At 36.6% G+C, this 24,374-nt stretch overlaps 1 pseudogene; it reads right to left on the bottom strand.

The window, feature by feature from the left end:
- Positions 1–22,385, bottom strand: part of LOC101596679 — a 152,989-nt pseudogene extending 130,604 nt beyond the window's left edge.
- Between the last annotated feature and the right edge of the window lie 1,989 nt (positions 22,386–24,374).

The raw sequence follows: 24,374 nt of genomic DNA, 5'->3' as shown, positions 1-24,374 counted from the left end.
TAGCTTCTATTCTAGTGGATTTGTTAATCAGACACAAAATATTATCCAGGCTTACCAGACTTTTTGACTTTTGTCGTACAAATTTCAATTATTTTACTTTATTGGTGTCTGTGGTATGCATACAGATATATATTTCCCACACGCACACATTCAGAGATGAATGAAAGATGTTAAATGTTCTCTATGTCTGTTATGCTTACTACTTCCTTAAGTCGCAATTTCTAATCAAGCCTGAAGCTTCATTTTGATCAGAATGGCTAGTCTGAAAGCCATGATGTCTTGGTTTGAATTAGGTGTTCCTCCTAAGCCTATGTATTCTGAATGTTTGGTATCAGCTGATGGCAACTAAGGAGGTGAAGCTATACTAGAGGAGCTGTGTTGCTGAGGGTGGACTTTGAAGTGCAATAGCCAATTCACCTTGCCAGAGTTCAGCTCACTCCAATGCTGCTGTTATCCTGCCGTAACAAGGTGATATCCAGCCTCAGCTCTTGCCATGCTTTACCCTGCCATCATGGAGCCTCTCCTGGAGACTGTAAAACTTTCCTCCCATTCGCTGCTTTTGGTCAGGTACTTCATCCCAGTAGCAAGAAAGTGACTACAACACAGGGCAGTTCTCCTTTCCCTGGCCCTGCCACCCCCTCTACTTCTCCCCCTTCTGAGGACTGGGATTACAGGTATTCATGGATAAAGCCTCTTCTTACTACAGGGTTGAGGATCAAACTCAGATACTCATGTTGTTGCAGCAAATGCTCTTACCCACTGAGCTATCTCTCTAGTTACACAGTGCTATAATTTGAAATATCCAAATTTATGGTTATATGTCAGGACAAAAATAGAAAGCTAACATATAAGCTAGCTATTGTCACCATTTTCCCTACCTCAGACATATTTAATCATCTGTTTCTTTTTGCAACGTGTGTTTTATTCAAGTGCTAATTATTACATAAATTTTATGGCTTTAGATAAATAACTATTTGTTATGTAACTTATGGACTTGTGGGTCAATGGATCTTCAAGAATCTAATTTATGCTTGAATTCCTGCTCAAATATGGTAGTTGGAAATTTTAAATGAATAAGTAGGATTTGTTACTATTTGAAGTACCATATTTCTTCAATATGTAAGGTCTTAAACTCACCATTCGTAAGCAAAGCTCAAGTAATTTTCTTTCCTTGCATATAGCAAAATACTCTACTTGCTTTAGATGAGTTAATGCCTCATTTTTTTTTTTTTTGTTGTTGTTGTTTGGCATTTTGAGGTAGTGTCTCACTCTAGCCCAGGCTATCCTGGAATTCACTATGTAGTCTCAGGATGGCCTTGAACTCACCTGCTATCCTCCTATCTCTGTCTCCCAAGTGCTGGGATTAAAGGAGTGTGCCACCATGCCTGGCTGTGACATATTTGTAATTCAATCAATTTTGGCTTTTTAAAAATTTCTTATTTATTTATTTATTCATTCATTCATTTATTTACTTATTTTGTAGCCAGGGACTACAGTCAAGTAGGTACCATTGTTAACCTCCTCCTTGTCCTTCTCCCTCCATAGAGACCCTCCTTGTTTTGTTTATGGATAGTGCATTGTGGGTCAATTTTGGCTTTTCAAAATAAACTCCAAAATATTTTTTAAAATTCTTTGAAGAAATCTATTCAAATGTTTCTTTGAAAAAATACCTTAAATTATGATATTTATACCTCAGTTTTCCCCAATAATAGTTCAAGTATGGCAATTCTTAGAATAATCACATTACATTATTCAAGTACACCCTTGCAATAGTACCAATTGTATAATTTCTCTTGCTTTGGTGGCAATGGGGATTGAACCCAAGGCCTTGAATATGCCTGGTGATTGTTTTATCAACTGAGGTCTATCTGAGTTATTTATCTTAGATATTTCCCAGTGACTTCCTCATCTGAAAAGACAATGTAAATGAGAAACTGTGCAATGTCATCTATCATTCTTGAAATCCCAAAAACAGATCAGGACTTCTGCTGTTCATTGCCAAGGATTCTTAAAACATCATATTGTTTAAATTCCCCATGCTTGAAATTTCTACATGTATCCTGGATTTTGCTAACATATGCAATCCTTATCATGTAGGTAATATAATTCTCATGTCAATTATTCACATATAGATTATACCCCCCAAACAGGAAGATCACACAGTAAACAGTAGTGCATAATGCTGTAGTTATTTTTTGAAAAATTAACTGGTAAGTAGTATTTTGGGTGTTTCTATGGTATTTTGTGGGGAATTCTTTTTTATGTACATTTTACTGAGTAGAACATCTCAAACCATGTGTTATATGAGCCTCATATGCTTACTTTTGTGTAAGTTATTTCACATGATGACTCAACAGGGTCTCTAGCCACTGTAAATGAACTCCAGGCATAGGTGCCGCCTTTGTGGACCTGGCTTACATGGGTGCTGGGAAATTAAACACGGGACCCTTAGGCTTTGGAGGCAAGTGCTTCAACATCTAAGCTATCTCTCCAGCCCCTTGGATTTGTTTATTTTATAAATCTTTTCTACATTATGAAAGAATTATACTTTGCTTAGCATTAATTTTGTCATATTTTTTAAATTATTTATTTATTTATTTATTTGAGAGTGACAGACAGAGAGAGAAAGACAGATAGAGGGAGAGAGAGAGAGAATAGGCACGCCAGGGCTTCCAGCCTCTGCAAATGAACTCCAGACGCGTGCGCCCCCTTGTGCATCTGGCTAAAGTGGGACCTGGGGAACCAAGCCTCAAACCGGGGTCCTTAGGCTTCACAGGCAAGTGCTTAACCGCTAAGCCATCTCTCCGTCCCAATTTTGTCATATTTTAAGTATTCAAAATCATCTGTAGTTAATATCCCATTAGACAACATGACTGTAATTGAACTCAACGTCTCCTCATGTTCCTATGCAGGCACACAATCTTAAACTGAATCTGAATTTTTTCAAGATAGTAATTTTTGGCAATCAGTCCTGCTTCTTTGACCCTCAGTTTCTGTCATTCAGAAATTGGATAACAGGAAGTATTTTTAAAGTTTTATAGGTATTCAGAGAATACACATTATTATTGATAGTAACTACACTTATGATACTTAATAAGCAGAAAACAATTCAGTGTTGAAATTCAGAAATTTCAGAGTAATGACTTTGGAGGAATGTATCACAATAATTCATCTAATATTATTCTAAGCTACAATTTATTACATATATTCTTTTCCCTAGATAATAAGAATCAAGGATCTGAAACTTCATGGCCATACTATAGAAGTAACCATAACTGAGCTGAGACAGAGAAACCAAGTCATATCTGTGGCATAAGGAAGAGCAGACAGGATCCCAGTAAGTAAGATCCTAAGGAAAAAACAGGTTCCATGCCCTTGAACATAGGTATTTCACTTCTATTATCTTCCCTCTCCTACCACTAAAATATATTAAATTTAATAAAACTAATTTATCAAGTTGGAATATATACTATAATTTAGTTTGAGGCTTTGTAACTTCTTACAAATGCCATTTATTTATATTAATAAACGAGACATATAGTAATTTTATTTTTCAGACTATAGAGGAAAGACAGTGATCCTATAGTAATTTCAGTTTGTATAAACATACAGCAGGGTTTGATTTAAAAATGTGGAGACAATTCTGGAAAGTACATTGTTCCTGTGTGTTTTGTTTTGTTTTCCATTTCTGTGACATTCCAGCTGGCAGAGATCATACAAGACAAACTGAGATAATGCTAACAATGTTGGATGATCTCATCTGTGGATTCCTAGGAGAAAGTCTGGTAGGAATATCCAATTAATTAGGTCACAAGTGCCAGAGTGAAGGAGAGGAAACACTCAACTCAGAAGATAATGAACAGATAAAAGGTGTCTGAATAGGAAACCTGAAGTTAGGAAAATAATATGGCCTTGAAAATGGCAGGTGAATGTATGGGGTTTTCATTATCATGTCAAGATGAACCATTAGCTTAGTTGATACTGAGTAGGCTCTCTCACTATTCCACAGGAGTAAAACTTAGCATGTATATTTTTGTTTAGGAGACATGCAATTGCCATCTTTTGATAGAAAAGAAATACTCAAGATGAGAACCTAATGCAGTTTTTATCTAATCCAATGATTTTGTTCTTAGCGTTTGCTTATGAAATTTCTCATAAGTACCAAGTTTGTTGAATTGAAGTATGATCCTTAAGTGTAGATTACTGGATTTCTTATCATTTAATGAGTTGAATAAAACCAGGTGTTCATTTTATATTTGCAAGAATGTTAGAGAATTACCATTTTTTACAAAAAAAAATATGCTTTAACTCTGTTTCTCTTGGGAAAGGATCAAAAATCTAAAACCACACATAAGCATCAATTGAAAAGAGAAAGAGAAAAAGGGAGAAAGATGTTTTATGTGTATATCAGGTCTAGGACTCTGCATTACTGTTGAGTTCAGGCAGAAGTAAGAAAAACTCAATTGACATCCATTGAAAAGGCCTGAGTAACGACTGACAGGTCCCATCAGAGAGCCTCCTAAGCTGCATCCAGTGAGGAGCTAAGCGTTCCTGTACAGGAACTGCTGGGAAGAGCATAGAGCAGTAGTGACAAGATAGATATCCAGAGATCTATGTTAATAGTCCAAAGAGAGTGTAAAACAATAGTGTTGTCCTTAATGAAAACATCCCTTTTTGTATTTGGGGGTAGGAAATAATTACATAAGGTACCCATACACTCTCACACACACATTGTTTGCTAAATTTTTTAATATGTTAAAAACATTCTCAGATTGAATATTTGTATGCATGTGTCTAAAATTTTGCTATAATTTTATCTGGGAGTTGTACTTCTAAGAAGCATTGTAAAGTAGATTTGATAGGAGAGTTTATAAATGAAGAGATACTAAAGTAAATTGTTAAACTAGAAATAAGAAGGGAAGATTTTGCTAAGCATTACTAGGGCAGTAATTATACGAGCATAAGTATTTGAACATTTTAATATATGGTTTCATGTTGCTAGACAGTCATAATAGCTGCTTGCCTAATCTGGAAAATTCTATCTAAGAAAAAAGAAGCCCCCTTCTTATCCTCAGAAAAGTATTCATATTTTTTTTCAAAAATGTTTGATCAAACATTGATGGTATTCTCTCAATTTGATGTGATGACTTGTTGGGCATTCAATGCAAAATATTGGTATAATGGTACGATCTAGCAGTAGACATTAAAAAACAAAGGCAAATCACAGTTCTTCTACAAGGTACAATGTACGAATGCTAAAACAACAACAAAACTCTATGATTTTAAACAATTAGTATGCTTACATCTATTTTATAATCTACCCACTTGCCATTAATAGTAGCATCAAATGAATCATCTAAGAGATAATCTGTTTATTTCTGCTCCAAACATTTTTGGAACACACTAGGTGCTGGGCTCCTCCCTGGCAGGTAGGTAGTGCTGAGAAGAGACCAGGCTTGCTGGTTCCTCCCAAGGGGTTGAGAAAGAAGGGATGAAGTTTGGATGACTCAGAACCTCTCCTAGTCACCAGAGAAAAACCACACTGAGTCGGGAGTCTTGTTGAAGCAGGAACTCGCTTTATTGTTACAGGCAGTTGCCTATATAATGTTGGGAATGAAGGAAGGGATTCTAGGATGGGGGGAAGGTAAGGGCCAATGGTAAACTGTGACTATTGAAATGATAATTCCAACTCCAGCTTGGAAGTAGCAGGCAAGAAGCCATTGGGTGTCTTGCTGAGTCCGAGCTGGCCAGAGGCAGATCATCAAACTTTAGTTAGGCTCAGGAAGTTCCACTAGGCCTCACACCCAGGCTTCTCAAGGCCCAACATCTCCCCCTTTTGTTTTTGTAAAAGCATTAGTCACCATGGCCCCTGTCTTAGTTTGTTCTCCTCTGAGGATCTTACCCGTCACTGGGTACCATGTGTTTAGCTTGCTGAGAACCCACTCCATGGCCTGTATTAGGTTGTCTCAGTCAGTCTGAGATCTTACCCGTCATTGGTCACATGGAGGGCTGAGGAGGTGGCAGTGGGTCATCTGAGAAACTTAATTCCTGAGTTGCCAGCCTGTGATAATGTATCTCAACCTGATGGAGTTTTATTGCCTCTAGCCACTGGTGAATGAATTGTGTAATTTTGTTAATTACACAAGGCCCAACAGTGAAGATAAGGAGGAGGGGAAGGTGGGGCCTAAGTAGAGGGAGGAGGTAGGGTAATAAGCCATGTAAGCCCGTCCACAGTGGGTTGTCCTGGAGGTCTCACTACCTTCTCTTCCTGGAGCCTCTTAATCTTGTCCTGGATGGTTCCCGATTTATTGGTGTAAAAGCAGCATTTTTCCTATAAAAACAAGCATATGACTCCCTTTTAGGCTGTTGGTAGGTCTAGTCCACCCCTGTGTTGTAAAAGTACAGAAGGAAGGAAGAATGTAGCCCACAGCTATACAGGAATTATTAGGGAAAGGCGGGGCCCAAATGCAAATTCCAGAGGAAACATTTAGAAAAGCTGGACAGGGATGGCGAAGGTGGCTGAACAATTTTTTAAGGTCATATGGGCAACTGTACTACAAGCAGCCGGGGAGGCCCAGATCAGAGGCAAAGCCAGAACAGGGTGAAGACCATTTTAGGAACAGTCCTTAGGGGTGGGACACTCCCTGGAGAAGTGATTGTAGTGTCCCCTTGTTGGGACAAATATTTTAGTTCTCTCACTGGTACCCAAATGGGTCTTTTTTCTTACCCAGGTAGAACTGTAGGTAACAGATGAGGACCAGTGTTTTTGGAAAGAGGATAATTATTTATCTTCTTTAGAAAAATTTAAAATATTTAGGGTAAATAATGCCTTTTTAGTTGGTCATGTGGGGGTAAGGATTCCCCCTTTTGTTTTTGTAATTGAGATTTGGGAGTCTGATTATCCTATCTTTAAAATCTTAGTTGTACTATGGTAGTATAAGCCTTATATATGAGGTATAGAAAGTAGACATATCTCATATATAAACATCTAATACTTATAAATATCTTATATTTTAAATAATTAATATTTATAAACACAGGCAGCACCTGTCACCAGTCTTCAAAACAGTACCAATTGATTTATAGACTAACTCATTTAACCTAGAAATTTTTAGCACCTGTGTTTAAAAACATTTCTGATTAGTTTAGATACCTGTGTTGGTACAAATTACCCAGAGAACATTGGAAACAGAACCATAGAGTTTAATAATTTTTTTTAAACCAAAACAGCTAGCTAAATTTTAATATAACCCTTGATAAATCTTTGTGAAAGACAAAACACTATTTGGTAACCCATGATTTTGGCTTAAGCTTGATAGTTATTGATTTTATGTGCCACAGAAACTTTTATTAACATAAAACAACTTTATGTTTTAACCATGACTTAAATTTGATAAAGCTTAAGCAAGCTATCCTAACATATCCCAGGAAGATGAAAGTTATGATTACTGAAATTAAATCACTTAAACCTAAGTGATTAAACCTAGTTATGACCATTAAATAGAATTAGCATAAATAAGACAGAAGCTATTTTTAAAGTTACAGTGTCTTTAGGTATGAGTACTTCACCTTTGGAAAATAACCGCGTCTATGTGACCCTTTATCTTAAGAATAGTTAAAACCTTGATGACAACAGGAACCTAATTTACTTTACTGAGAGAGTCTTAAAGCTAGTTTTATAACCCTTAAATCATAACAAATTAGCATCAGTGACCTGTTAATGAGTGAGGTCTTATCATAAGACTCAATTTCTCCATTGATTAAAACCTTGGCATCAGGTAAACATTAGATTTAATCCATTTAAATGTTTTAATGAAGGGGCTCTTTCCCTGATATACACATTAGGTAAGTCTGATGTTTATCTTATGTAAGGAGTTGGTAACCTGGTCAAACACCTTGACTCAGTTGACCTATTTAACATTTTGGCTAGTGAGAAACTTTATCTAACAGATGTGACTTTAGGTATTTAAAAGAGAAGAACTAATGAAAACTACAGTTATATGTTGTACTACTTTTTTTTTTTTTGTCAGAGACAATTGGTCATTTTGTCTCTAGTCAGAGTCTGGGACACATGTGGCTTAAACTTGTATGGGGTCTGAGATAAAGTGGGTTTTTCCATTTTTTTAGATCCCAGCTTTCCATGAATTTAAGTAACATATGTTGGAAAGCAAGAGCAAAATGAAACTACAGAGCAGAGAGATAAGATTCCTAACATATTTATCCTATTTTGAAGTTATATTTATTTTTACATAGCAAATTTACCCATTTGTAAAATACAAGGTGATAGACTCTTGTCTATGTTTAACCTGGTTAAACCTCCATTTACATCTGTACTTATGACTTTGTGACCCACCTAGCATAGGCATCACCTGTGTCCAATGTAAGATGAATTTAGATTAAGACTATGTCCCTATATAAAACTTTTAGAGTATCCTTAAGAGTCTGTAAACAGTTCAAAAATCTCTAAGTTTAGTCATGGCATTTAGGTTTAGCCTAAATTTTTTTTCTTACATATACACATCAGTCCATTATAAATTTAACCTTGATTAAACTCTCTGGGCCTGGGAAACAGGACACAGCCAACCCTTATACCAATAGCCCAGTTCCAACAAAGTCCTCTGTAGTCTTTCCCTTCCCTTAGAAAGCTCATAATCCAAGCCTCGAAGTTCAATGCTGTCTGCACTTAGCATTCTTAGATTCTCATCAGAATAGTACATAAAATCTGGCTTACCACTCCAGAAGACACCTTCAGTTGCAAGCACTAAATTCATGCCTATTCCTCCTAAACAAAGGTTCCAAAACATCAACATCCACATGGTCAGGTTCATCTCAGTCCACTCCTTTGTACCAAGTTCTGTATCAGACAGCTTCAGGTTTACTGAGATGAACTTCCAGACCATGTACAGTTATGGAGGAAGGAATATTTATTGAAGCTTACAGATCCAGGTGATGTTCCATAATGGCAGAGAAAGCTGGTCTGCTTTCACAGGCCCAAGCAGAGAGAGACAGAGAGAGAGGCACAAGCCTAAAGGTCAAAAGCCACACAGTGTGTCCACTAGGGACATATGACCCATTCAGAAATACAAAAGCTGCAGATGTAGCTTGCTGGGACCAAAAGTAAAAGGAAAGAGAAAGAGAATGAAAAGATGCTGACAAGAAAGCACAGGTTATAGAAACAGAGTTTAGTGCATTAAATATGAAGATTGTCTCATAACTTATAAGGGTACGCTCACCTGCACATGTACACTGATTGACCTCCTCAACGGAAATGCCTCACACAGCTGAGTCCTAGCTGGCCAGAGGCAGATCACCAAACTTTAGCTAGGCTCAGGAAGTTCTACTAGGCCCCACGCCCAGACCTCTCAAGGCCCAACAACTAGGCAGCAGGCAATGTTTTTTTATTGTGTTGTTATTTGCTTGTTTGCTTGTGTGTTTCCACAACAGCATCAGAAAACCTATTGTTAAAGTACTTCCTTCCTATTAGATATTGAACACCATCCACTCCTTTTCCAGTTTGCTTTTTTCAATTCCCAAATTCTGTGCAAATTCCACAATCCCTTCCACATGATAAAGTCTTCATTAAATGTTCCTCAGTCTTCTACCTGGAAATATCTTCTCTGCTGTTTCCTGACACCTTTTCTTATTTTTATTTAAAGGGAGCCATGCCTTGCTGACATCTGTAAGCACATTTATATCTTTGCTTCCCTATTGGACCATAACCATCTGATAGACAACAGGATTCTAATTCTGGAAACAATTGCATTTTAATTTGCTTTGTTGCCCACATCAACACTTTACATTCATTTGGTACAATTAAGCTTGTTAGAACATGAAAAATAAGCAGACTTTCTACATTCTAGGGTAAGGTTGATGTGTGATGTTGGCCATTTGTGTTTACCACAAAGTGGTAGCAAGGGCTGTGTCCGATCTTTTTTCTGGGTTACAGGGCAGGGCAAAGGTAATGATGACAGTAAAAGATTGATAGCCATTAGACATGCCTCTGGACCTAAAAACTCTCAATAGCATCTTCTTCCCCCAGGTCAGAAGGCTGAAAGTTAATTTCCTTTTACAATCACATGCATGAGAAAAAAGCACAACTCTTCAAGCAAACAGCATTATTTTTTCTTGCTGACAGACACCCTCTGTACTGAGCTTCAAACACTTGGTCCAGAAGCACTATCTATGCCTCATTACCATTTAAATAGGCCAATCAATGAAAATTAGCATGTAATTCGAATTACAACACCTACATTCCAGTTCATAGACACTTTGGTCCTCTGGCCTCTGTCAGTACTTACTACTTTTCCAGTGAGGAACCTGGTTGGCCAGAGTGCAAAAGAAGCCTTTGATCCTTGGTTCTTTCTTTACTTCCTCCGCATTCCTTCACATTATCTATTAGCACTTTAAAACACCAACCAAGTGTGATATAGCAGCCACCTCAGCCAACATGCTGCAAGCAATATTTTAATTCATTACCTTCAACTTTAAGTATATAATTCCATCACTAACAAATATTATTAATATGAGTTAGTGGGTACAGTATGGCAAAGCATAAGTCAAGGAAAGGGATGACTATTCATTAACTCACTAGCCATAAGAAATGTGATTATATATGAAAAAAATATATATGCATAAGAAAAATGAAAACGTAAAATTCACTTATGACAAACATAAATTCTTCACTTTGTCTGCTAATATTATAAATTTAATGAAAATTCTGTGATGATTGTGGTAAAAGAGCATTATGCCTGTCATAATAATATTATCATATTATGTAGATGTAGTGCTATATTGACATTACAATGATATATTGATTTGGCCTAATTAACTGATGATAGCTTTATTTTATAATGAAATATTTTAGTCCTATCCGTTATAATCAACACATCTTCCTATGTATATAGGTAAGATAGAAAATAAGTTGAATCTTGGCTCCAGTTGTGCTTGTAATTCACTAGTGTGTACTCTGGAACTGTATGCACTTTCAACTGAGCCAGATGATTAATGTTCAGGCAATATAAAATTCTTTCTTGCTCACTAACCAGTAATTCTTGTGGTCCTCAAGTAACTTGCCAACTCTAGGGATACATAATTTTGATGTGGCTGGAAAAATAGAGTGATGGCATTACTCAGTAACATACAGTTCTCTGGGATCTCTGTATTTATATACCCATACTGTAATTTTGGTTCTCTTATGTCATTTTCAGTTAAAAGTGCAATTTCCTCTCCCTCAAAGGCTACAGGTCTCTTTGAAGGCAAAGACCTCATATTTCATGTCTGTCACTATATTTTCTGGGTACCATCACACTCCCTGAATCAAGGCATTCATAGCATGTGTTGACTTAATGGTAAATGGTGGTATAATGGTCATTTCAGTGGGTTTCATTTCCCTACTGAACTGTATCATTTACTGAGGCCACCCAAAATAATGTGCCATGTACATACCAGCTGAGGTTAACTTGAGTATATACCCTCATAACATAACACATTGTTAGCATTTTTTCAGCTAAATTTCTACTCTCATAGTCTTCCTTTACAGAAATAACTGCATAGCTACATAGAAACAGCATGGCAACAAGAAAAACTCCTGAGCATTTGAATGATACATGGTGCAAGCCCATGCTTTTACATCCAGTTTTGGTGAAGGGAGAACACTGGAGCCCATGGCTCTTCTTAGGAATGTATGAGTAAAGGATTTAGTCCCTGAGGTGATGCACATATTTTTAACATTTAATTTTGAGATAACTACAGAAATGAGGAAATGTAGTGATATAATATAAAGGTCCCTTCATCAATATCTTAGTTTGTATTTTATTTGTGTAAAGAAAGTTGTGCACTAGTTAAGTCTGTGGAATAACCTTTTTTTTTTTTAATAAAGATCTATGATGATTCTGTTTATGAAATCATTCAAAAAGGCAAGAAAAAACAACTATATCAAAATGAAAAAGGGATTGGAAAATACCTTTATACTCTGTATTCCATCCTTAGCATGGCCAAATCCAACCAAACAACCAAGCAAACAAGCAAAAATCTCTGAAATGACTCTTCATAGTTTTCCAAAAAAAAAAGGGAAAATCTTACTTTGTCATGCTAATATAACCACTATAATTAGCAAAATTATTTGATAAAATTTTAATTCACTCTTTAGTGTACACATGTACACATTAATCTGCCAAATTTAATAATTTATTTTCTTCATATAATCTGAGAATTTTTTCCCATAGTTAGGTTGGAATCACTATGGAAGAAATTCTCCAGAATTTCTCACAGTTCCTAAATATCTTAGAAACCACCAGGTACTATGTGCTCAGAGTGGCTTTCTCCTGTCCTAAAATCAAAATGAACTTTCTTGCACTCAAGTTCTTTTTTAAAACTACCAGCTCCTTTTATGAATGGAATGACTGTCTACCTTGTGTAAAACTTCGTTTGTCACCATCATCTTCCCTTTTAGGCCATAATCTCATGGTGTACATGATGCTTTAATTAATAAACCTTTAGATTTCATAGCATCTAATTGATGGCTAGTACTTTTGAAAGAGGCAATGGCTATCTAAATTTATGTTACACAATAGATACTACTTTGATTTCCTACCATACATGCAAATGATTTAAAATGAAAAGGAGAGGTGGTATACCTTGAATTTTTCCCAATTTGAATGTTTCACATTCATTATGTTATGCAGGAAATATAGTTCACATCAGCAAGTTCAAAATCTTAAATTATGAGAGTAATTATTATCATGAAAACTACTATATGTAAGGTCAGAATGGTAAGATTACTTTTGCAAGAAATCACATTTAAATTAAAGCCATTTATTATGGATATAGCCTGCACTCTGGAAGTGCTGAATATAGTACCTAGTCAGCTGGAGTTCTAACCCAATTTATTTCATTATAAGTAATCACTCTGGTAGTAGCAGAATATCTGGGGACTCATTGTATAAACCAAAAATAAACATTTCAATTTTTTAAAAAAAAAACAAGCTGAAAACATACTCCCTGATTTCATAGTTATTATCCTTACATATTCCTATATCATGTGGAATATTCGCAAGTATTAATTAATAACATCAAATAAATTATTAATATGAAATATCAATATTGAATTGAAAATAATGCACAGAGAAAAAACTGTAGTAACAAAAAAGTTGTATGTTTATTTCTCTTCTAAAATATAAAGCATTTCTTACTTATATCTAGAGTTAAAAGTAAAAAAAAATACATCTGAAAATGATGTTAAACATATAATTAAAGCTGTGTTTTATTTAGATTGCAGCTTTTCTATAATATGGAAGATAATCCTAATGAAGGTGCACTGTTCTATTGTTGATATATTTTTACTGTTTCACAATTCTTCCACAGATTCTGCAATGACAAGTAAAATACATTTAAGTAGACTGTAGAAAATTTTGAGACTGTTTTTGGTTGATTGAGTCATAATTGGTTGATGGATTTAAAGATCATATGAAGTTTGAAATTAATGATGAATACAGAATAGAACAAAATGAGCTAAATAGAAACCAAAACAAATGAATTAATGAAAAAAAATCTCATATCTAAATTTCAACAGAATACAACAAAATATTCCTGTATTAACTTGTTATTCATTGTTCTTAAATATGTTGGGTACTTGAAGTAACCAGTCAGTAATTTAACAAAATTGACCATATTACAGTATGTAGCCACCATTATCTGACTGATAGTATGACTTATCTTAATTTTTTTGTTTTTGTTTACATTTCAATAAAATACTAAACACACACACACACATAAAATCTCTGAACTGGAAAAGCATGGTGTGGTGGTACATGCCTTTAATTCCAACACTCTGGAAGCAGAGGTAGGAGGATTGCCATGAATGAAAAGCCACCCTGAGACTACACAATGAATTCCAGGTCAACCTGGGCTAGAGAGAAAGCCTACCTCAAAATAAATAAATAAGTAAATAAATAAATAAAAATAAACATAAAAACGTAAGTGTCTGAACTGGAGTTCCCAGATGAAAAATCATGCCAATGTTAAAGTTGCTACAGGGATGCTTGAACTCGGTGATTATGGAGAGTAGGACAGTTAAAGATCTTGGGCTATCTTTGTTTCCCTTCATAGCCATTCATTGCCTACCTCTGTGTCTGGTGTAACACCCTTTCTATGATCAGGTAAATCCTTTGGGGTATGTTAGCTTAACAGATCACTAGTTTCCACAAACCAAAATCTAAGGATATCTTCTGATTGCATTTAATACCTACATCTTTACTATAACTTGCCTGCCTGATGTTTTCACCACAATCATGTGTTTTAAAGTACCTTGACTTATAACTTCCTTTTGTTCTATCATTATACAAGTTAATGGAACTATTCCCACAAAGGAACAGTTATTTGAGGCAGCCAAGATCCAGGTTCTGGGCCATGATCACAACCATCGAGTTGAAGTGGATGCTCATGACTCTCTGCAAAGTGAAAGGAGTCTTTTGCATTAACATAATGTCTATGTGGATATAAGTGTGTGGTTTTCTTTCCTCACATAAAACACTGAAAAGAGAAAAATACTCAGAAGTAGTGTACCACATTTCTTTCATGAGTTAAATTTAACAAACAGGTAGAACTGCTTTGATCTTTCTAAATTATGGGGACACAGGTCCAGCTTGGAATCTCTTCTGTTCTGCCCAGGCCAAGGGTAAACGAAGAGAACAAGCAAAGCAGAGGGCCCAGGCAGCGAGAATGGAACTCTGTGCTGGATATTCTAAATGACTGGGTCCAACATGATAACCTACTGCTGTTATTCCCAGATGTAAGTGGTTAATAGCCAGTGCACGCCTCTCTGAACTTGTACTGTTAGAAATGAGTCTGGGGTCGAGAAGGACCACATAATACAAGCATACTGGCAAGATAATGCTTTATTCTGCACAAAGGTGCATAGTGTTTAAAAAGTTCAGGCAAGTAAACTCACCAGCAGGAAGCCTGCTGAAGCTTTTATCTCCTAGCAAAATAAGGTGTCTCATTTTGGTGGGAGATCAACCTCACACATTTATGTGATTGCCTAAAAAAAAAAAAAAAAAAAAAAAAAAAAAAAAAAAAAGGCTCAATTTCTAGGATAAATCTAAAGAAAAGGAAGATTTGTGGATCTTTTACCAAATGAAGAAATAGAAACTTTGATCTCAAAGATGGTTGACTCTTTTGTTCTCAATAATTAACTCTTATGGTCTCAAAGACAGTTGACTCTTTTTGGCAGGGTGCGCGGGGGGTTTCAAAGATGACTAACTCAGGAAGGTCTTCCTGCAAAATGACATCCTTCCTAAATTGAGTTTCTCTATCTTTCTAATACTTTGACATAAAATAGAGCCTCTCCTCTGTCTCTCTCTTCCTCTCTCTCTCTCTCTCTCTTTCTTTCTTTCTCATTTAAGTACATTACATGCTTCAGTGTTATATGGCCTAAATCACATATTAAAGTAAGACCATTTTTGTTAACCATGCCATGGTCCTTGTCAGTCACTCGTGATTCTCTTCCAGCTCAAGGCGACCTTAATTCCACACTGCCTTCCAACATTTGCATTTTAGATTCATAACAAATTATGGTGTTTTGTTTTGAAGTGTTATCTCTTAGTTTTTGGCTTGTTTGTTCCTCATTCCTGTTACAGAATGTTTATTGTTTACTTTTCATTGTCAAATAACATTATAGTATAAAAATGCTACCTATGGCTTTTCCTTACAGTCATTGATGAGCACTTGGGAGGGCTGCCATAAACAGGGAGTGGAACTACTCCATCAGTTTGGTAAGTCCATATAAACTATTTGGGAAAACTATCAAAGTGTCTCTCAGAATTACTGCACTGTCTTATAGTCCCGTAAACTAGCTATGTATGTTTTTCTTTTCTTTTTCCTACCATCACTTTTTTTTTAATCTGTCATTGAAATAGAATCATTTGTCTTTGTGGAAAATAGTACCCTGATGTTTTGATTTTGATTTGTACTTTTCTTATTACTGAGAGAAAAACATATTACAGTTATTGGAAATACATACTTTTAATACCAATGATAAGAAACTCATTAAAGTCATATTATAATAGTTAGTTGTCCATGAAAAATACTTAAAATCATTTGAATATGTGTACCAACTGTGCTAATTAAAAAATAAAATAAAATACTATCTTAGAGTACCCATTCTTTCAAATATCCCTCCTAAAAGTCAGAATTGTATATGGTTGAATTTATCATGGTAGACAGAAGGAAAATGGTTGGGTCAGGCTTTTTCTAGGGCTGCCAGCATCAAACATATGAAGTTATTATAACCAAGGTCTACAAAAAGTCATAAAGAAACAAGCTAGAGAAAAATGAAAGGAGCTTGTGAAAGTTACTGCACTATTTGTTCACTGAGAAGAGGTTGGAGAATGATCACTGACCTCTAAGTAACAGAGAATAGAACTCATCTTTCACTTGTGAATGAGCTCCTTGCTGTAATGGATGGTACCACCCGAAATGGCTGTGATCATTAGGCCTCCAGTGACTGAATTAAAAGAAAATGAAGGATGCAGATGGCTATAATAAAGCAGGAAAATGCATTTCTTCCTGGTGACAGATACAACTGATCATTTTACAAGGAAGTGCTTTACTAAAAGTGTTTCTGCGATGTAGTTCTCAGGGAAAATGAAGAGTAATGTAAAAATTGGACAAGATGAAACTAGCTGTTTCATTTCAGATATTGACTGCACCAGTCACATTTAATAAATCAGCTGCTTACAGTACCTCAGACAGCAGTGTGTTAACACTATGAAAGCACAACAAAATGTTCTCTTTGGTTAGACAATCGTTGTCACATGATACAATAAAGTTGTATTTAATTTTTATGTTCTATGTGGTTAAAGTTATTAACATGTGTATAACTCGGTGTAATGGTTTATAAATATTTTAGGTGTCTCAAACCGCAGAGGTTCAGCAATCTGGTCTATAAATTGCCCAGTACAATGCATTTTAGTCCTGCCTATGTGGGACAAATAATCTAACAAATCTTCAGCTCTGCATAGTAAGAGGAAAACCTCCATTCACAGACAAGTACAAAAAAATGGCTATGAACTTTACTGGAAAAACAAAGCTCTCATGGTGTAATTTATACTTATAATCTTAACATATATTTTCACAATTCTAGATGACATTGAAAATACAAATGTATAGAAACCTTAATAATTTGCTAAAATGAATAAAATGGTAAATTTGAATATTGAATTTATCAGAAGCTGAGAATTCACATCATCTAAATAAGAGTAGAATGGTGTTTTCATAACCCACAGGTCAGTTACAATCAATATTTTATACCTAAGCACAGAAAAATAATCATGATATATGGATAATCAATGTTGATATTTAATACTATTTAAGGGTTACTATGTCTTTAATTTTAGCTTCTAGAATTCTACAAAATATTACTTATGCATTCAAAAAGTGACAGATATCCTTAAGTGAATTTTACATCCTACTAGTTAATTCTAAGTTCTGTAGATATTTTGAATACATTTTATCAAAGCACTTTCAATAATAAAACATTTTAAATAGTTGAGGTGCTATATAAAAGACTGAAATTACTAACAATCATGAAGTCATCACTTTTGGCTACATGCGAAATGTATCATGGTTGGTTGCTTCTTCAAGTAGAAAAAGCAACAATAAAACAGAACAACACACTCTGAGGACAGCCACCAGGACTGGGGCTGTAGAACAACTCCGTATTTGCCAAACCTAGGGAACACTTACCTGGTGGCAATTATTACTTTCCATACAACTGTATTGTTACCTTACCTTGGCCACAAAATAAGATTGTCATTCTTTAGCCTAACATTTCACACAGGATTCAGTTTAGATCTTTCCTCATGACTGTGATCAAGGTACCTATCACAGGCTTATTTTCTCATATTACTAGAGAAATAAGAACTGGTATTAAATCAATTTCAACATAGCCTCTGCTTCATTCTTTGCTACTATGTCTACATATGCAAAATAAAAATGTTGCTTAGGAGCTTTAATAATATGGTTTGAAATTGGGTGTAGTGGCACATGCCTATCATCCTAACACTTAGGTAAAGGAAGAAAGGTCAGAAGTTCAGGATCACTCTTGGCTGCAGAGGAAATTGAAAGCCAACTTATACTACTTGAGACCCTGTGGCAGATCTGAGTTGAAAATGTTTAGATTAATGTATTAAGTTAGAGTGCATCTGTAGAAACCAAGAAGCGATAAAAGAACCATGGAGGTGAGTGTATAAGGGAAAATAGAAAAACCATGTAATAGAAAAGTACAGGAGGAAAAAAGGATGTATAAAAAAAGAAAACTTCCCTAATACATAGTGTACATATATGAAAATACATTGTATACTTGTACCAGAAAAAGAAAATTTCCTGGGCTGGATAGATAGCTTAGCTATTAAGTTACATGTCTGCAAAGCCAAACGGCACAGGTTTGATTCCTCAGGATTTACATAAGCCAGATGCACATGTGTCTAAGGCTGGAGGCCCTGGCACACCACTTGTTCACTCTCTCCTGTCTCTTTCTCTCAATCAAATAAATAAAAATTAAAAAAAGAAAACTTTCCAAATATGTGGCCTTCTGGTATAGTTTAATATAAAATGAAGCTGCATTTCATACTCAAAGAACTTTTCTATGAGCTAGAATTGGTATTTTATTCTGTCCTGAACATTTACTTGTCACTTCCTCATTTTTTCCTTTAAATAGCTAAATTAAGAGAGTGTCTACATGCTGGAGAAATAGCTTATCAATTCAGATGTTTGCCTGAAAAGTCACATAACCCACGTACACTTCTCCAGGATGCACACAAACCAGATGTACAAGTTGGTGCCTGCATCTGGAATTTGTCTTCAGTGGCTATAGGTCCTGGCACACCCATTCTCTCTCTCTTTCTACCTACCTATTTCTCTCTGTCTCTCTCTCAACAAAATAAAAAATAAAACAATTTAAATATATATATTTAAAGAGAAGTATTTCCATCAATCTGTCAGGCGGAAAGATGTGCATGATTATTTCATGGAATAGGTATCTATTGACTGTATTCAATTGAATACAGTCAATTGAAGTTTTTTTTTTTTTTTTTTTTTTTTTTTAATGTGGGTCACCATGGTCAAGATGACACAAGTAATTCTTGTTTGATTATACACCTACCTATTAAGAACATCTTGATTTAATTAGTCTAAACTCAAAACATGTTGGATTCTCCCCTTATAAACACTTAACTCTTGATTACCATATTGATAGGATACAACAGATTTTAAGACATTTTCAGTCTTTCTTGGGCTAATAGGTTAAAACATTTTCTCCACAGCTTGTTGAGATTCTATAAAGTGTTGCTTTAGAAGTATTTATGAAATGTTATTTGTCACAAAAGTAATCATAAATATTACATTCGAGAGGTGATGCATAAGTCTGCTTGTCTATTTCTGTTATAAGCTTCCACTAACCTTTACTGTTTGCTTTACATGAAAAGGATTTAACACCCACATGGATTTAAGGTGAGCAGACCATAATTTAATCCTTTCAAGTCATTACTAACACTGAACGTTAAAAATTCTATCTCTATAAAACAAGCAGAAATCTGTGAATAAATCATTTTGTAAAAGCATTTTAAGAGCAAAGAAAAGTGGTTTAAGTTATGGACCATCTAGACTTGTGAGAATTCTCTGACCTCATCCCCTTCCAACCTCAGATGCTCAGTGGGTCAGCCCTAGCCACCTTACTTATGTCTGTAAACACAGACTAGTACTGTGAAGAGCTCAAGTTCTTGTAATTTTTTAACTTTTATAAAGAAGGAAGTTATTTATTTATTTATTTTCATTTATTTATTTTTATTTACTTTTAAAGAAAGTAACACATCTTTATTTATTTATTTATTTATTTATTTATTTATTTATTTATTATTACTTAGTTTTGTACTCAGTGAATACAGTCAATTTGGTACCATTGTTAGTCTCATCCATGTCCTACCCCCTCCCTCTGGCCCGTCCTTGTTGAGGTATATGGGTCAGGCCTTCTGGAGTCAGCCCACAGTTATGAGTAGGATAAATATCTGCATATCATGACCCAACATGTGGCTCTGACATTCTTTATACCCACTCTTATGCAAAATTTCCCTGAACCATGTTGGGTTCATTTTTGGTCTGCTTCAGTGATCAGGTGTTGGGGGCCTCTGGGTCTCTGGATATCTGATTTGGTGGGAGTTGATTGTTCTCTGTGTCCATCTCCTTCACCTTTGTGCTGGTACCCAGTTCACCAAGAAAACAGCACCCTTGCTTGTTTCAACAATTGTTCTTAGTTTCAGCCAGGGCCCTTTTGAGGTACGATGGGGTGGCCTTTCCTTAGGATCTACATATATCTGAAAAAGAGAAGCAGATTCTCCAATGGAGAATAAGTTAGCACCAGACAAATGAGATAACTCTTACTTTTTTATAGAGAATTTTATAGGTGTAGGCCCTCTTATAGCCCATGATTGGTGGTAGCTTGATAATGAAGAGCGGGCTTATGTTTGGATGTGGTTCTGACTTGTTTCCCAGATCCAGCTATGGGTCCCTTACCACTGAGGGGTTCAGTTAGCCAAATCAAGAGCAGTTGGTTTCCCACCATGACTGTGAGGCCCAATTGCACTTGTGTGGGCATCACAACAGGTTATTTGCTGCTAAGTAGGTTAGACCATGAGTTGCTTGGACAGATGTTGGTCATTTACCCCAGTCGCCCATATAGCACCTTCTGGCACTAGACACATTGACTGTCTGGGTACTGATTTTCTTCCAGCTTCAAGCCATGTCATTCCATTTTAAGTGTGAACAGCATAAGGTGTCTTCAGCAGTAGGATCTTATCACTAACCTTTGGTGGATCATCAAGTACTATGACAGAAATCTGTCTTTCTTTTAAAAAACCTTGTAGGTCTCTCTGATCAAAAGCTCATTGTGGATAATAGCCACAGTTTTTGAGGTAGGATCTCACTCCAGCAGAGGCTGACCTGGAATTCACTATGTAATCTCAGGGTGACCTTGAACTCATGGCAATCCTCCTACCTCTGCCTCCTTACCACGCCTGGCTAGAAGTTAATTTTTTTAATTAAAAGTAAGTTTTGTAGAGAGAATTGGTGCACTAGGGCCTCAGCCACTTCAATGGAACGCCAGACGCTTGTGCCACCTAGGGGGCATGTGCAACCTTGTACTTGCCTCACCTTTATGGATGGATGCCTTAGGTGGGATCTGGAGAGTGCAGCACAGGTCCATAGGCTTCACACACAAGCACCTTAACCACTAAGTCATCTCTCTCCAGCCCAAAAGAAGAAATTAATAACTGCTTAGGAGCTGGCTGAATTTGCAATGTGTTTGTCATACAAACATGAGGACCTGAGTTCAGATCCTGAATACTTATTTAAAAACCTGGGTACAGTGATATGCAACTGTAATCCTAGCACTGGGTAGGAGAGACAAAACAACTTCCAATACAGGCTTGCCAAATATTCCAGCTGAATCAATGAGCTACAGGCCATTGAGGGACCTCATCTCCAATATAAGACAATTGAGGAAGACATCCAACTTTGACATCTAGCCTACACATGTGCACACACAGAGGTTAGTAACCCATATTTTCCTCATAAAATCTTCACATGTCGTGTTGAAGAGACACAAGATTATAAAATTGATCTGGATATAGTGTCATACACCTTTAATCCAAGCACGTGGGAAGCTGAGCTAAGAGGATTGCTGTTAGTTTGAGGCCAGCCTTCTACATTGTGAATTCCATGTCAGCCTGGTCTGTAGTGAGACACTACCTTGAAAAAAAAAAACCAAAATAATAATAGTAATGATAATAGTAATTATTATTATTGTTATAAACTGTACATGCTATTAAGATGTGATGATCATTGTTACAAAAAGAAATAAACTGAATAATAATGGAATAAACTGCTTTTGTAACCAAAAAGTCATTAGCCATGTGTTTTTGTATATATTTAGGGATTTTGAAAAATATACCACACTGTTTACAATTCTATGAATTTATAGTTGTGAAAGAAAACTAAAGATAATTTATGTTTTAAGAAAATGATAAGGACTTCCACCCAAGATGGCAACCTCCTAGCTGTGCTGCAAATCCAAGGGAAAGAAAGGCAAGACATTAAGGGTTTTCTGGGTCTTCTTGTCAGTGGGAGAGCACGGGGGCAGGGGGAGGGAATCGCAGATCCCCTCTCAGGCGGGTAGATCACCTCCCCTCCCCCAAGCAGCCGCCGCGCCCCATGGCCCCCGCCACTGTGCTCCCATCGCGGGCGCCACCACTGCCGCTGCTCTCCAATCGCAGCCAATCAATCCCTGGGTGCGGAAGCTTAAACTGCTCTGTACTCTTGCCCACATTACTGCTCATGCTGCTACACTTTCAGCGAGCCCAGTCCCACAGCAACTGCCACACAAGCCCAGGCTGTGTCTCTCATCCTTCCTGCTGCCACTGTGCTCCAATCGCTCACCTGCTGCTGCAGCTCTTGCACCAATCGTGCTCTGCATGCCTATATATCCCTGCGTGTGGAAGCGTAAACTGCTCTGCACACTTGCCCACATTACTGCTCCTGCCACTGCACGTTCAGCATGCCCAGTTGCACAGCAACGGCCACATAAGCCCAGACTGTGTCTCTTGCTGGTGCCAGCTCAGGTGCCATCACCTACCTATCTGCCGCTGGCCATCCCCCACTCTCCTGTGGCAGGGGAGTGCAGACTGTTTCCAGGTCCCAGTGTTCCCAGCCAGAGTTTGGGCTGCTTCAGGGCTTGTTACCTCAGTCCCCCTCCAAGCTTGAATGCAGGCAGCTTTGGCACATTATCACTTGAGTAATCAGGAAACTTTGGTTCCTCTGTCAGGCAGTAGATAGGCGACTTTGGCAAGTGAGAGCCAAAGCCCAGGCTGCTCAGCAACTGCCACAGGCTGCCTCAGATTCCCACTGTGCTAGAGCCCAGGCTGATCCACCTACCTACCTGTGTATACACTGTCATGGGTAGTCCACAGCACAAAAGAAATAACATGAAAAATCAAATGCAAGAAAATCCAGTTAGATCACCCAGTCCTACAATGAAAAATACATCTAACCAAAACGTAGAAGATTTATTAGTATCATAATATCAAATTGAAGCTATGAGCAATGCAACCCTGGCCAACCTACTGGTAGAACTTGCAGGAAAGCAACAAAGGACTGATAATCATGTGGATGCTACCATCACTAACCTATAATAATTTGGTAAGAGATTGGAAGGAGTTCAAAGAGAGTTAAGAGCATTGAGGGAGAGTGAAAAAAAAAAGGGGGGGACCTTAAAAATCAGCTGGCCATACTAAATGAACACAAAGAAATGCAGGTATGAATTCCAAGAATCATCAAGAAAATCAGAAAATGTTGTGAAAAAGGAGCTTGACAGAGCGATGGAAAGATACATGGAATAGTAGTAGAAAATGCAAACTTAATCAAACAAATCCAAAACTCGCTAGAGGCTCTCAAGAATAGAGTCAGCAAAGTGGAGGATAGAAACTCTAATCTGGAAGACATGATAGAAGAAACAGTTTGAGAGTTCAAGAACTTCAATAAGTTCAAAAGCTCCTGTGAAGAGAACATGAGGGAATTGTGGGATACACTTAAATGTCCCAATATCACAATCATTGGAATACCAGAAGGAGAAGAATTTCAGACCCAAGGCATGGAGAACTTATTTAATAAAATAATTTAAGAAAACTTCCCCATTCTCTTAAAAGAAAGGGCCATCAAGATACAAGAAGCCAACAGAACTCCAAACAGACTGGACCAAAGGAGAAACTCTCTAAGACATATTATTATTAAGACTCTAAACATTGACACCAAAGAGATAATCCTAAAAGCAGCTAGGGAAAAACAGTGCACCACTTTCAAAGGTAACACCATCATAATTAGCTCAGACTTCTCAATGGAAACCCTGAAATCTAGAAGGGCCTGGAGTGAAACTCTCCAAAGTCTAAGAACCTATGGATTCCAACCCAAACTACTCTACCTGGCAAAAGTGTCCCTCATAATAGATGGTGAAAGAAAAACTTTCCATGACAAAACACAGCTTTATAATTATATGAGTACAAAAACAAACGTATAGAGAGTATTTCAGAATATTCTACACACAGAAGAACAAAATAATCAAATGCATATGCATATATACAAGAAGCAGACCACAATAACCCAACCCAGAGTACACAAAAAAAAAAGTTTCAAAGCCCATGAAACACCAACACACATCAACCACAACAAATGGCAGGGATCAAATCAAATCTCACAGTCATTACCCTAAGTATTAATGGTCTTAATTCACCCATCAAGAGACACAAGCTATCAGAATGGGTCAAAAAATTAGA

Source organism: Jaculus jaculus, chromosome 13, assembly GCF_020740685.1.
Source record: "Jaculus jaculus isolate mJacJac1 chromosome 13, mJacJac1.mat.Y.cur, whole genome shotgun sequence".
NCBI lineage: Eukaryota > Metazoa > Chordata > Mammalia > Rodentia > Dipodidae > Jaculus > Jaculus jaculus.
Note: the sequence above shows the minus strand (reverse complement) of the source record. Positions and strands in the feature narration are given on the sequence as shown.